Genomic DNA, 13,308 nt, shown 5'->3' with positions numbered 1-13,308 from the left:
TTGGTATATATGTGTCCATTTGTCCTTCAAGTGATATTTTGTATGATTCACCATACCCCTCTCCTCCTCGTCCTTTCTTCTCTATGTGATAGATGTAAATTTTGAAATATATATATATATATATATATATATATATATATATATATATATATATATATATATATATTGAAAACCATCGGAAGACAAACAAGAATGTTTTTTATTTTTGAAAACTAAAAACCGAATTGATCGAAGCAATTAACCTAAACTTGTACTCATAGCATCTGGACACTTGAGATTATTATATTATATACTTTAAACTCATAGTACATTTATATGATAATTACACAGAAAAAAGTGTCAAATTAGCCCCCTAAGTCGAGTGGATAGTGCAATTGGGTTCCTTAAAGTGAAAAAAAGCTTCATTCATGTCAGGTCCCCTAAATGGGTAAAAATTGTTCAATTAAGTTCAAATTGACTTACTTTCAAAAAAAAAAAAAGTTCAAATTGACTTGTTTATCAGGTTATATGCATATGGTGTTGACACGTGTCCTTATTTTATTTTTTTTATTAAAAATATTATTTAATATAAATTAATTAAAATAATAATAATAATTAAAAAATTAAAAAAATTAAAAAAACAAAAAAAAAAACAAAAAAAAACAAAAACAAAAAACAAAAAACAAAACAAAAAAAGAACAGCCACCGGTTGTACACGCCGGACAGCCGGTGGCTGTCTTCCTTCTTCAAGGACAACCGTGGCCGCTGTTTTTTTTTTTAAATTCTTTTTAATTATTATTATTTTAAGTAATTTATAATAAATAATATTTTTAATAAAATAAAATAAAATAAGGACACGTGTCAACACCGTATGCATTTAACCTGATAAACAAGTCAACTTGGACTTAATTGAACAATTTTACAAGTTTAGGGGACCTGAATGAAGCTTTTTTCACTTACGGGACCCAATTACACTATCCACTCGACTTAGGGGGCCAATTTAACACTTTTTCCTAATTACACATGTTAGATTATATTTTTGCAATGGCACTTTTGTAGCTCTCAAATGCGAGGTCACATGTTCAAGTCTCAGTAGGGGCATTGACTCTTTGTGTTTCAATAGATTGAGAAAGTATATATGTATATATACTACATTATAATAGAGTTAATTGTTCTTTAAAAAAAATATTTTTGCAATAACATCTTATCACTTTTGTACAAAATGAATGTATTATAAATGTGAGTAACAATAATGTTAGATACACTCATACACTTCATATTTTCCTTCCCCAATTTTATCTTCTTTGATGTGATATTCGTTAATTGGTCACTATTTTTTTAATGAGTGATATGTTAATTAATTTATGGACACCTAATGAATTGAGCAACTTCACGAGAGAAATATAAGCGGGGAAATTAAGAACCATTATTTACCATTATAGAATGCACAAGTTTTAATGCTTTAGGTGATTAAGGGATTGTTGCACGTATGTATGTTAGTTGTGTATTGACTATTGTTAGTGCAATTAATAATTACTAAATGAGTTTTTTTGTTCTTTCAGAAATATATGAGTACTTTAATTTAAACAATTTATTTCTTCAAGTGTTTAAAGATTTTATATACTAATGATCATCGAATTTTTATTTTTTATTTTTTGAAAACAATTCATCCTTAATTTATATACATATAGAAAAACCAATTTGAATCGTCCATCTATAAAGATCGATAGATCATATATAATTTAATTCTTTTCTGTTTAGTTTAGGGTGTTTGGTTGGATAAATAATATTTTTCTCTAACTTTGAGAAACATTTAATTCTTTTATGTTTAGTTTATGGAAAAAAGTTTTCGAAGACTAAACATTAATATTTTATTTTATATGGACATTGAAAATCATTTATCATTTTATAGGATAATTTTCTCCTTATAAAATTTTTTAACTACTCTTAGAGAATTAAAGAGCAATTGTATTTTTAATTTTTATTATATATTTTTTAAAATTAAAGAGCAATTGTATTATTTTTAGTTTTTTAACCTAACACTTTCAACGCTTTATTTTAATAATTATTATTAAATTTTGATTTCAAACGTTGTACCAATTCAATGTGATATTGTAGACCGAACCTCCCAAAGCTTATATATCTTAATCCTTCTCCTAATCCGGCCTAACTCATTTTTGTAGTTGATGATAGAAACCCACACACTGCGGCAAACTTTTTTTGAACACCAAACACACCACTTATATTAATTCACCGAACCAAAGTTACACATAAAAACATAAAGCAAAGAAACATAAACATGCATGGCCGGCCGGATTAGGAAGTTATGATACACAAGGCCGGCCGGAAAATAGATACCTAAATTAACATCCCATGCCTCCGCTGACTCCGCCACCTCTGCATCCGCCTCCGCCTCCGCCTCCGCCGCCTCCGCATCCGCCTCCGCCGCCTCCGCATCCGCCTCCGTATCCGCCTCCGCCTCCATCCCCTCCACCGCCACCTACGAAACCACCCACTGATCCTACGCCACTGCCACCGCCACCGGTAGAGTATCTTTTCTTACTCTTACGCCTCTCCGGAGGCTGGTTGTCGTGTGTGGCAGAGGAGTCTCCACACATGAAAATCACCATTGAAATTAAGGAGATGGACACAAAAATGCATCCCACCATGATCAATAGACTTGGCATTTTGAAGAAAATTAAAAGTGATGAGAGACTAGAGAGAGTGTAGGGGGAAGAGAAAGGGATCCCTTTGAGCTGAGTGTAGTAGAATGAAGGGCTAGGACTCTGAGTGTAGTGGAATGAAGGGCGCTCTTTATAAAAGCCCTTGATTCCAGGGACGGAGCTAGAGGGGGCAGGAGGCAGCTGCCCCTCACCCCCACCCCTACCCCTACCCCTACTCCATATATAATTTTTGTATGTATATATATATTACATGTGTTAATATTAGTAAAATAAAACTATTGAATGTAAATGAGATTTGATTTAGATGAGTTGGTTGAGTACATATTGGGTTAATCTAAATAAAGGTTAGGGGTTCAAATCTAGTTATTAACATAATTCTATAGTTTGATTCAATAGTTTTTTTTTTTACTCCTTCCCTATAATTTCAACTAAAAAAATTTCTGAATCCGTCGCTAGTTTCGCCCTCCTCAATCGGATTTCTGGCTCCATCTCTTGCTTGATTCGTATAGTACTCAATACATAATAGATGAACAAAAAATGTAGGACGGTATATTCTAAGTATATTCTCAATGATATAAATAGAATTAGATAGATCGATAATGTAACTTAAGAGAAGAATCTTAATTGAATGCACTTGAAATGATCTTAGGGTGTGTTTGGTTCGCACATAGGAATCGGAATCGGAATCGGAATGGGTGTCAAATACTTGGTAATGGTAATGGATTTTGGCGAAAGTATTTAACATGTTTGGTAGTAGGGTGAAATGAGAATGGTTACTAATAGTAGTGCTTGAAAATGAATAAGGGAATGAAACCGTTATTTAATTTTGGTATGGATTTTTCAATTGATGGGGTATTCAAAACTCATAGTAATATCCTAAAAACCTATTAACCAAACAATAATAATCACTTTCATACTCATTCCTATGGACAAAACCCATCAACCAAACACACCATTACTTTGTATCTTTGTCCAGTTTACTATAAAAATAAATTATATGGGAAAAGCAACTACATGCATCTTCCATTCATATGTCAACTTCAATAAGACTCCTAACGATTAAAAAAGAGAAAAGAAAAAAAATTAATCTTCCATTGAGAGAATTCATGGCTTCTCATCATGCCAACATCATATATTTCTAGATATGATCTGCTTCGTAAATATAAATATATAATGCTCCTCTAGAGTACAGTTTCTTTTATTTTATTAAATTTTATTTTTTCAAATGATAGTTCAAAAATTTTTAAATCAAATTTAGTTCATCAAGCTGTAAAAGGTTAGTGTGTATAATTATTTATTTCAAACTAAATAAATAGGTGTATGATGACTACAAATTATATCATGGATAAAGATCTATCATGCCTATAGTGTATCATGGATCAACATTATGAATCTATTATAGAGATGATGGCCTTGGGCGGTTGAGCTCATGTTTATTGTTAAACGGCTGATTGGTCACGTTCGAGATGGAGAATGAGTGTCAATTTGACTATCATAACTCACGGGGCAAATTATTTTGTAGATCCGGGTCCAAAATACACAATTTACATACTGAATGTTCTATAATATTCTAAAAAGTAAATTGTGAACATTTAGCATGTAAATTGTAAATTGTGAACATTAAGTTATTAAATAGCTTTTCTAAATTAAAATTTGTTGCAACTCCGTAGTGAGATGGTACCCTGTTATCATTCCAAATTAGTGGCTACTAGATCAAATCTATGTGGTGGTCGGGGCTTTGATTCTTTTTTCTTTTTTTTTTTTTTAATTGTGTGGACAAAATTTTAACAATAAATACTTGCATATATCATAATTTATAATTTTTAGCACAGTGTTAATCAACTTTAAGTTTAAAATTTCGAATCTTAGAAGTATGAATTTGGAAAAGTGATAGCAGAGAAATGGTTTATGGAAAAGGGAGTGTGATAGATAGGAGAAAATGAGGATAAAGAGTGAGAGGTGAGAGCTCCCACGCAGGAGCCATAAAAGGGGCTATAAAGAGTGAAAGATGAGAACACAACAATTTGGGATGGTTTATGGAAGTTAGTGTAGGGCAACTGCAGACACAAAATATAGTATTGAGAGTTGAGAGGGAGAGCAATTAATCCCCACGGGTCCCCCTCATTGAATGATATAATGGATTGATGTATACATATTAACACATTTAATCAAGACGTACTTTCTATGAAAGTTACATCAAGAACCAGGCCGGGGACCATATATTGATATACACTCAAATCATAATCAAGATATTATGAAATATGAATAATCCCTAACTTCTCTTTTTAAATTCTTTTTTCATTTTAATTTTTTTTATTTTTAGAATTTGTTGGTAGAAATTAAATTAATGTATAAAATATATGTCATTATAAAATTTTAATTGAGATATTTATATGATACCATTTTGACTTTTTAAAAAAGAGTGATTCTGAAAATGATTCATAACTATAAATCATAAGTGATTCCTTAGCTTGACTATTGATTTTATTTTAAATTTGGTCATTTGGTTAAATATTTGTTTAATAATAGTTAAATTTAATGGTAAGAATGTAAAGACTTGGTACCGAGATGCATGTAAATTGGGCTCATAAACTTCATACACTATGTTCATCATTAGTGCGAATGTGAAGAATAGTTTGATGCGTAATCCAACTTGAACCAAACTACGTACTGATAAGTCTTTACCCCACATTTGAGGTGATTATATTGGCTATGTTAAACTTACTTAACAATTTGAGAAAAGACCATAGTCGGTGGACCATTTTGAGAATTTTCTATTTATAATTCAAACATGATTTTGTACTCATTTTGATTAAAAGGGGTTGATCTTGTACTTATTTTCATTTTCTAAATAATCTTTTTACTTTAATTGTTACCTAGAAAATTATTTTTTTAACAAATAATTTAGAATAATAATTTTGATTATTAGACTAGTACATACTTATATATAGTTGTACAAACTAACATTAACTACTTTCAATTAACTCTTTATTATTCATGAATGGTTGACATAATGTATTTGGATTTTGACACACCTAAAACCCTGACTATAGTAAAAACCCTGAATTACCAGTTTTACCCCTCATTTTGACACCTACTTAACACCAAAACTAATGGAGAACCATTTTGGCTTAAAATTCAATAATCGGAGGACCACTTTGGGTGCAATTAAAAGTCAATGAACCAATTTGAAAAAATGTCATAGTTGGAGGACCATTTTAAGAATTAACTCTTGTATTTTTTATTAGTAACTTCATTTTTTTCCTTTTTATAATTATTGTGAAATTTCTAATCTATATTTTGATTTGTGATTCATATCAGTATTGAAATTTATTTCTATTTGAATAATTTACTAGTTTTATTCATAACATGTATTATTTTGTGTGCTTTAAAATTGGTTATATATTGTAAATATTATTTAACTTTTTTTTAAAAAATAATAATGGTGTATTATTAAATGAGCATATAAATAGAATCAGGAGGGACAGAGTCTCAATACAAAGCTTGGTCCTGATCAAAAGCTAACGAAGCTAAAGTATGAGCAGCTAAATTTAAAGTTTTATTGATGTAATTTAAAGAACAATAATCAAAATATTATTTAACTTGATTAATTGATTTATGTGAAATATATTTTGTAATTTTTTATGACAAATATTTTAAAAATAATTTAGTTTGTATAAATCATTTAGTCAATGTAGTATAGAATGAAGTTGATATTGTTTGTTGTCTAATCAAATTAATATATAAAAAGTTAAAATTAATCTAACTAAAACAAAAGTATTTATAAGTATCATATTAATAGAAAATGTGTGTGATATTTATAATATGTTTTATATTCAAATCATTTTGTCAAATTAATAACGTTTCATATTTTTTTATTGATATGAAACATTATTAATTATTTCCCATGCCAATTTCCAATTGTTTAATGTCCATACATCATGTAATTTCTACCAAAAAGTGGTCCATTCCTTGTCCCTTTTTTTAATACCATTCAGCCTTGTTTCTTTCATTCACACAATATTGCAAACTCACTTTCAATTATTTTTGAAAGATAAATAACAATAACGCTAAAATTCAAGCTAAGGTAAAAATTAAATAAATTATATATTATGCACTAATTATTTAATTGTTGCTGAACCCTAAACAAAAACAATCAATTATTCGCGACAGTTTAAAAAGCATCTATGTACCGTGGCGGAGCCACAATGGAGGCAGTAAAGGCAGCTGCCCCCACTCACCCCTCCGCAATTTCTTAATATATATACTCTTATATGTAAAGATCACTAAAAAATTTAGTAGCTCAATTGGTTGAACCTTGGTTATGATATATATATATAAAATGGCATGGGTTTGAAACCCACCTCCTTGCATCACTTTTCTCTCTTCCCACCTATTAATAAATGTTTTTTTTTTTTAAATTAAAGTATTTATTAATATAATTTCTTTTCTACTCAAACTATTTTATCTAATTGATTATATTTTATATTTAATATTTATGAATATAATTTCTTTTCTATTCTAAAGATTTTATTTAATTGATTATGTTTTATATTTTGCTATAAATATTTTTATAACATTTAGAAGTGTTTTAAAATTTCACCCTAGTTTTGGCTCCGCCCCTAAGTAGTCCATCATAAACATTTTATTATAATTTATAATATATTGGGACCATATTATAGGTGTTTGATATTTTGGCATTAACAATTCTAACGTCATTTTAAGTATGCCTCCACTGACATAATTTTTTGGATCCGCAACTGTCTATGTGTTAAATGCATCAAAAATCATTGGGAATTTATTGATAAACATTCTTGCGATTGTAAAAAATCCTCGAGTAAAATTTTTATTACACACTATTTAGTCATGGTTGAATATCCGAAGGGAAACATACATAGTCATGGCAGTTTAAATTCACCGCTGAATAATCTTTGAACCGTCGCTAATTAACTATTTTTCGTAGTGACTTGATATAATTGTTGTGTCCAGGGGGGAAGAAGAAGGTAATTAGTTGAGAAGAAGAATGCCACACGTCGAAAGGTTTTAGTTATTATAAGGCGGCGATTGCACAAAATATATGTTGCTATCATGGCATTCTTGTTATGGTGATCAAGTAATGAGTTAAGTAATTGTATATACAAAGAATTTGGAATTGTTTGGGAAAGTTATATAATTTACCTTTAAATATTATACGAAATAGTAATTAGGTTCCCACATTTTATAAAGGCATAATTAAATCCTCTAATTTGTTATTTTGGTGCATTTGAATCTAATAACCGATTATTCACCTAACATAACGAGTCTTTAGATTCTGACAACAAAATTAACGATCGGCGACCAAAAAATGATCGACATTATATTGTCAGTGGAGAAGGCGACCATTCACCTTACCTTATCCTTCAATAAGGTGACCAATCCATTCGCCTTAATGTCGTGATAATACTTTTGATGATGATCGATGATAATTGATGGATACCCAGAATTAGGCGCCCGGTCAAGAGCACAAAGCGAAGCAGTCAGGGTCGAGTGTGGCACGACACTTCATGATCAAGGAAGGAGACATCTACGATCCCCGCTCGTCTCGAAGAGCGCCGGAGAGGATGCAAATTATAAGAAGGGGATTAATTATAATTTGAAATTCATATTTTTATCTCTCTACTATTAAATTATTTTTAAGTTTTCCGTTAGCTGCAGACGGAGTATTAACGCTAGGGATCAAACTCGCCACTTCGCTCATAACTGATGGACTAAACTCGAATACCGTCATAACTTAGGGGCTGAGTTGGAACTTGGTTATAACTCAGGGACTAGGGGACCGTTGTAATATTGAGCAAAAGAGGGGTGGTATAAATTGTGGTTGGTCCACAGAATATGAATACATAAATAAAGAAGTGGATGGGGGTGTACTGAGGGAGTGAGGGACAGATTTTGTCATTTTGAAATGGACATTTTGTTATTTTTCTAACATTGGGTAGATAGGACATGGGCATGTGACAAGAGTTGCGCAGGCTAAAGGGTTTTTTTTTTTTTTTTTTAGTGATAGTAGAGAGCTCCCAGGCACCAGCCAAAAAAAGGGGGAATTGGGTGAAATATTTGGAAGGTTTATGGGAAGTTGGTGTACGTAGAGTAGCATATACCAATAAATAGTACTTTGATTGGCACTTGAGAGAGCAAGAAGCTTCCAAGTTCCAAGTACCACCACCATCACGTGGATGCATTAACCACAATAATATTAGTCGTTTTTTGTTTTTTTTTTTTTTTAGTTTTTTCCCATATTTGAACATACTCGATGGTTTAGGTAACATTTTTGCATTTATTGTGAAAATGATCCATAGGCTTTGTTGATGGATTTTATTTCAAAGTTGCTAGATAAATTAAGAGGAGCGTTTATCTGTGGTCCAGTGTTTTTTTAATTTGTTGGTTGTTGTTGTTATTGATAATGTTTGTTGGGCTGATTGTTCATCTTTTTCTGTTGTTCACTTGGTTAAGTCACTGTGTATAAGCTTAGTATATTATAATTTTTATATGGTCTATTATTCGTTCTAATGTTATAATTTTTACAACATTGACAGATGGGTTGGCCAAGCTTGCTGCTGCTGTGTCTTTTGTTTGGGTTCCCCTTCTGTTCCCAAGAATATTACTAATACCTTAGCTTAAGGACATCATTATCAGATGGATTGGTAGTACCTTTTTTTTTTTTTTTTTTTTTTTTTTAAGTTATAATTGGTCTAATTTCATTTCATTTCAGGGAGATGAAATGCGATTTGGAGGCTTTGATGACCTGATGTGTTTTACAATAAACTCATTTTATTCCCTGCATATTTTATTAAAAGTGAAATCAATTTTTAATAAATTATTAAAAGATTGATTTCACATTTAATAAAATATGCATGGAATAAAATGTTTAGTTTATTGTAAAACTCACCAGGTCATCAAAGCCTCCAAATCCGTGATTGTTGGAGGCGTTACATCTTTCTCAAATGAAATTAGACGAATTATAATTTTAACAAAAAATAAAAATTAAAAAAATAATAATAATACTGTGGTCTTGTGTAATTGATATATACCAATCCATCTGATGATGATGTACTAGAGGTCTAGAGTGCTTCTCCATTTTCTGATCTGATTCTGTATACTGGGTTACTAATAAGAATATTAAATTGTAGTTTTGGCTATTAATAAGAATATTGGTTATTAACATGAAATTAAAATAAAATGGGAAAGAAGCAATGAGGATCGGAAGAAATAATATGAACAAATTAGGCTGTTATAATAATAATAATAATAATAATAATAATAATAATAAAGGGTTTAATTGCATCATTTGGAAGTTCAATGGTTTGTTTGGAGTTTTTTAGAGTTTGATAGTTAATTGTAGGGTGAAGTGCCAAATAGCACCATGAACCAATTGTGATATGTATGTCGCACCCTGAACTTACATAAGTGATTATTCGATTCACAAACCAAAAAAAATTGTCCGCCTAGCCTTTTTTACATGTTTCCCTGTTGCCTTGATGACATGGCACAGGTAATGTGCTGATGTGGATTTTTTTTTGTTTTAAGTCAGTCTTTGCTTTGGTCAAATAAGCTTACTCAGATCATGAAGCTTAGTTTTTCAAGACTGTCGTCCAAGCTTTTATCTCTGCAAGCCATCGAGTTGTTGGACCACGCTGGTGATAAGCTCTTATAGTCCCGGAAGAGATCGACAGAGCCACGGCGTCGTTGGGCAATGTACACCGTTGCCGGCATTCCTCATCGTCGGCTTCTGACAGCACTGAGAAATGCATTCCTCATCGTCGTTTGGGGTACTCCTCGCCGGAATCTTTAGCTTTTTACTACGTAGAGATTGGGTAATGAAAACAATGATCACCATGAAAAAACCCACTACCATTCTTGCTCTAGTAACTTGACTTGGCATGAAAAGAAACACCAACCCAATTCCCATTCTCAATCCAATCATGTCTACATGTCCACCGACTAAACCAAACCTTACGATTCAATATCTTCCCAAAAATTTCTCACAATAATGGATGTTTCAACTTACGGTATATTCTCTATACTTTCTACTGCTTATTAATTTAGTATACATATGTTAAATTGTTCCCAGGGATGTGCGAAACATTGGCTTTCAAAATGTTTGCATTATTTTTTGTTGAAATGTATAGTTGAAATGCAGAGCTATGGTCTAAGAATCAACATAATATAGAGTGTGATCACACTACCTTCTGCATCTCCTCGACTTCACTGAAATCACAGATACTGTCAAAATCTTCCACTCTTAATCCTTTGCATAAAAACTGAGGACGGCGATCAAATTATGAGGTCGCGAGAGGGGTTCGTCGTTGTCCTGAGCATTGTCGACATCCTTCGATCGTCGGGGCACCGCCGACTGCGCAACAGAGTCCACAAATTCTGGACCACTCCGATCAACAATCCAAGCAGTGGAGGTTGATCTAGACGCATCCCTAACCCCATCTATGGCTTCCGATCGTCCATGCATGGACTCAAACGCCGGAAAAATCTCCTGCGACGAAGACCGGTTCGCAACTTGCAACTTCGCTGATGGTTGCGAATCGCCAAACTGAAGGTGGCGACTTCGCTGGGAGTGGGAGATTACTCTGGAGAGTCGCGAAAGATCATCGCTGGCCTGGAGTCTCTTGATCGCCGACTTCGAGAGATTATAGCCTTGTGACGAAGATCGGCCATGGAAGAGTATAACAGAGGTTACTTTATATTATTTAATATAAATGGTGAAAGGGCTGCCAACTAAATACCTCCACATCAGCAAAAAAAAAAAAAAAAAAAAAAAAAAAAAAAAAAAAACCTCCACATCAGCAAAAAAAAAAAAAAAACAAAACAAAACAAACAAACCTCCACATCAGCAAGTTATAACTTGTTACTTGGAGGCAACCTGCTAAAAAAGCTAGGTAGACAAAATTTTTTAGTTTGTGAATCGAATAATTACTTATGTAAGTTCAGGGTGCGGCATGACATATCGCAATTGGTTCATGGTGCGATTTGACACTTGAGCCTTAATTGTATTATTTTCCATCTCTTATTATTTAAAAAAAATATATAACTCTTTCAACAACAAAAAATATGGAGAAGACAACGTCATGTTACGTTGTTGAATTAATCGAAAGCAAGCATCCCATATAAGTTGGTATCATAATAAATAGTCAGAGTAAATTTCAATTTTGATCCTGTAACTATAGGAGTTTTGTTAATTGCAGTCTATGACTTTCAAAAGTGTTAATTTAGTACCTTGACTATGCAATTTTTATCAATTTTGATCACTCCGGCCAAATTACTGATTAAAATTGACCGGAAAATTTTAAATGATAAAATGATGAGGGTATTTTGGTATTTTCCTTCTCTTTTCTTTCTCCCCATTCCTTTGCCGAATTTGTTGTGTTTCTTAGCGAGAAAGGATCGGAGATAATTAATGAATTTTCACCGGCTCTTCTCGTAGTTGAAGACAAGGTGGATTGTTGTGTCACTTTAGGTTTTCGTTATTTTCTGGTTGCAATTCTTACACTATTGGGTTCTTGATTTAGGGTTGTTGGTAAGTTAATAAATGGAGAATAACGGTTAACTTGGAGAGGAAACCGCTGCGCCTGCAAGGCAAAGGGGAAGTGGAAGCAGGTTCATGTACGGGAGAACCGGCGGCGGCATCGGGAAAGCAACCACATAGCTACTGGTTTTCAAGCAAAATCAAATGGAACCATGGAACGTGGAATCAAGCAAAATCAAATTTGGTCCATAATAAGGTCGACCGCAATGAACATGGAATCAACCAAAATCATATTTGGTCCTAAGGTTTTGGTTGTTAATCTGCTCTACTATAATCCACCAAATTAAAAGATTTTGGCTTCGAGCTGTAGTATTGATTAGAAATCGTGTGGGCTCTGCCGGCGCAGGTTCGATGCCTTTTTACTCCGGCGTGTATACCAAAAATGAATAAAGAACATCCAATCCAACAGCTAAGCTCTCTCTCTCTCTCTCTCTATTCGTGACGGGAAAAACACTTAGGGGACGTTTGGTTCACGGAATGTCAGATTACCTTAGGGAATGTTAGATTGCTGGGAATGTTAGATTACTGGGAATGTTAGATTCCTGTGTTTGGTTAAAATTGAGGTATGTAATATAATCATGTTTGGTTTAGGGTTATCTTTTATACACACTATAATATCCTTAAGATAACCAAGGTTATCTTACATTACCTAAGATTTTGAAGGGAATCACATTCCCTTCAAAATCCTATGTGGAGGGAATGTGACATTCCTTGAGAATGTTAGATTCCCTAAGATAATATGAACCAAACACCGGAATGTGAGCTTTGGAATGTCACATTCCCTTGGTTATGTTATATAACCTGAACCAAACGCCCCCTTACAGAGAAGAAGACTCAATGGATAAGAAATAAAAGAGAAGGAAAATACCAAAATACCCTCATTTGTTTATCATTTAAAATTTTCCGGTGAGTTTTAACCGACAATTTCGCCGGAGTGATCAAAATTGATAAAAATTACATAATCAAGGTACTAAATTAAAACTTTTGAAAGTCGTGGACTGCAATTAACAAAACCTCTATAGTCATAGGACCAAAATTGAAATTCACTCTAAATAGTCATACTCATACACT

This window comes from Ipomoea nil, unplaced genomic scaffold (assembly GCF_001879475.1).
Source record: "Ipomoea nil cultivar Tokyo-kokei standard unplaced genomic scaffold, Asagao_1.1 scaffold3321, whole genome shotgun sequence".
NCBI lineage: Eukaryota > Viridiplantae > Streptophyta > Magnoliopsida > Solanales > Convolvulaceae > Ipomoea > Ipomoea nil.
The sequence above is the reverse complement of the archived record's forward strand: the minus strand, read 5'-3'. Positions refer to the sequence as shown.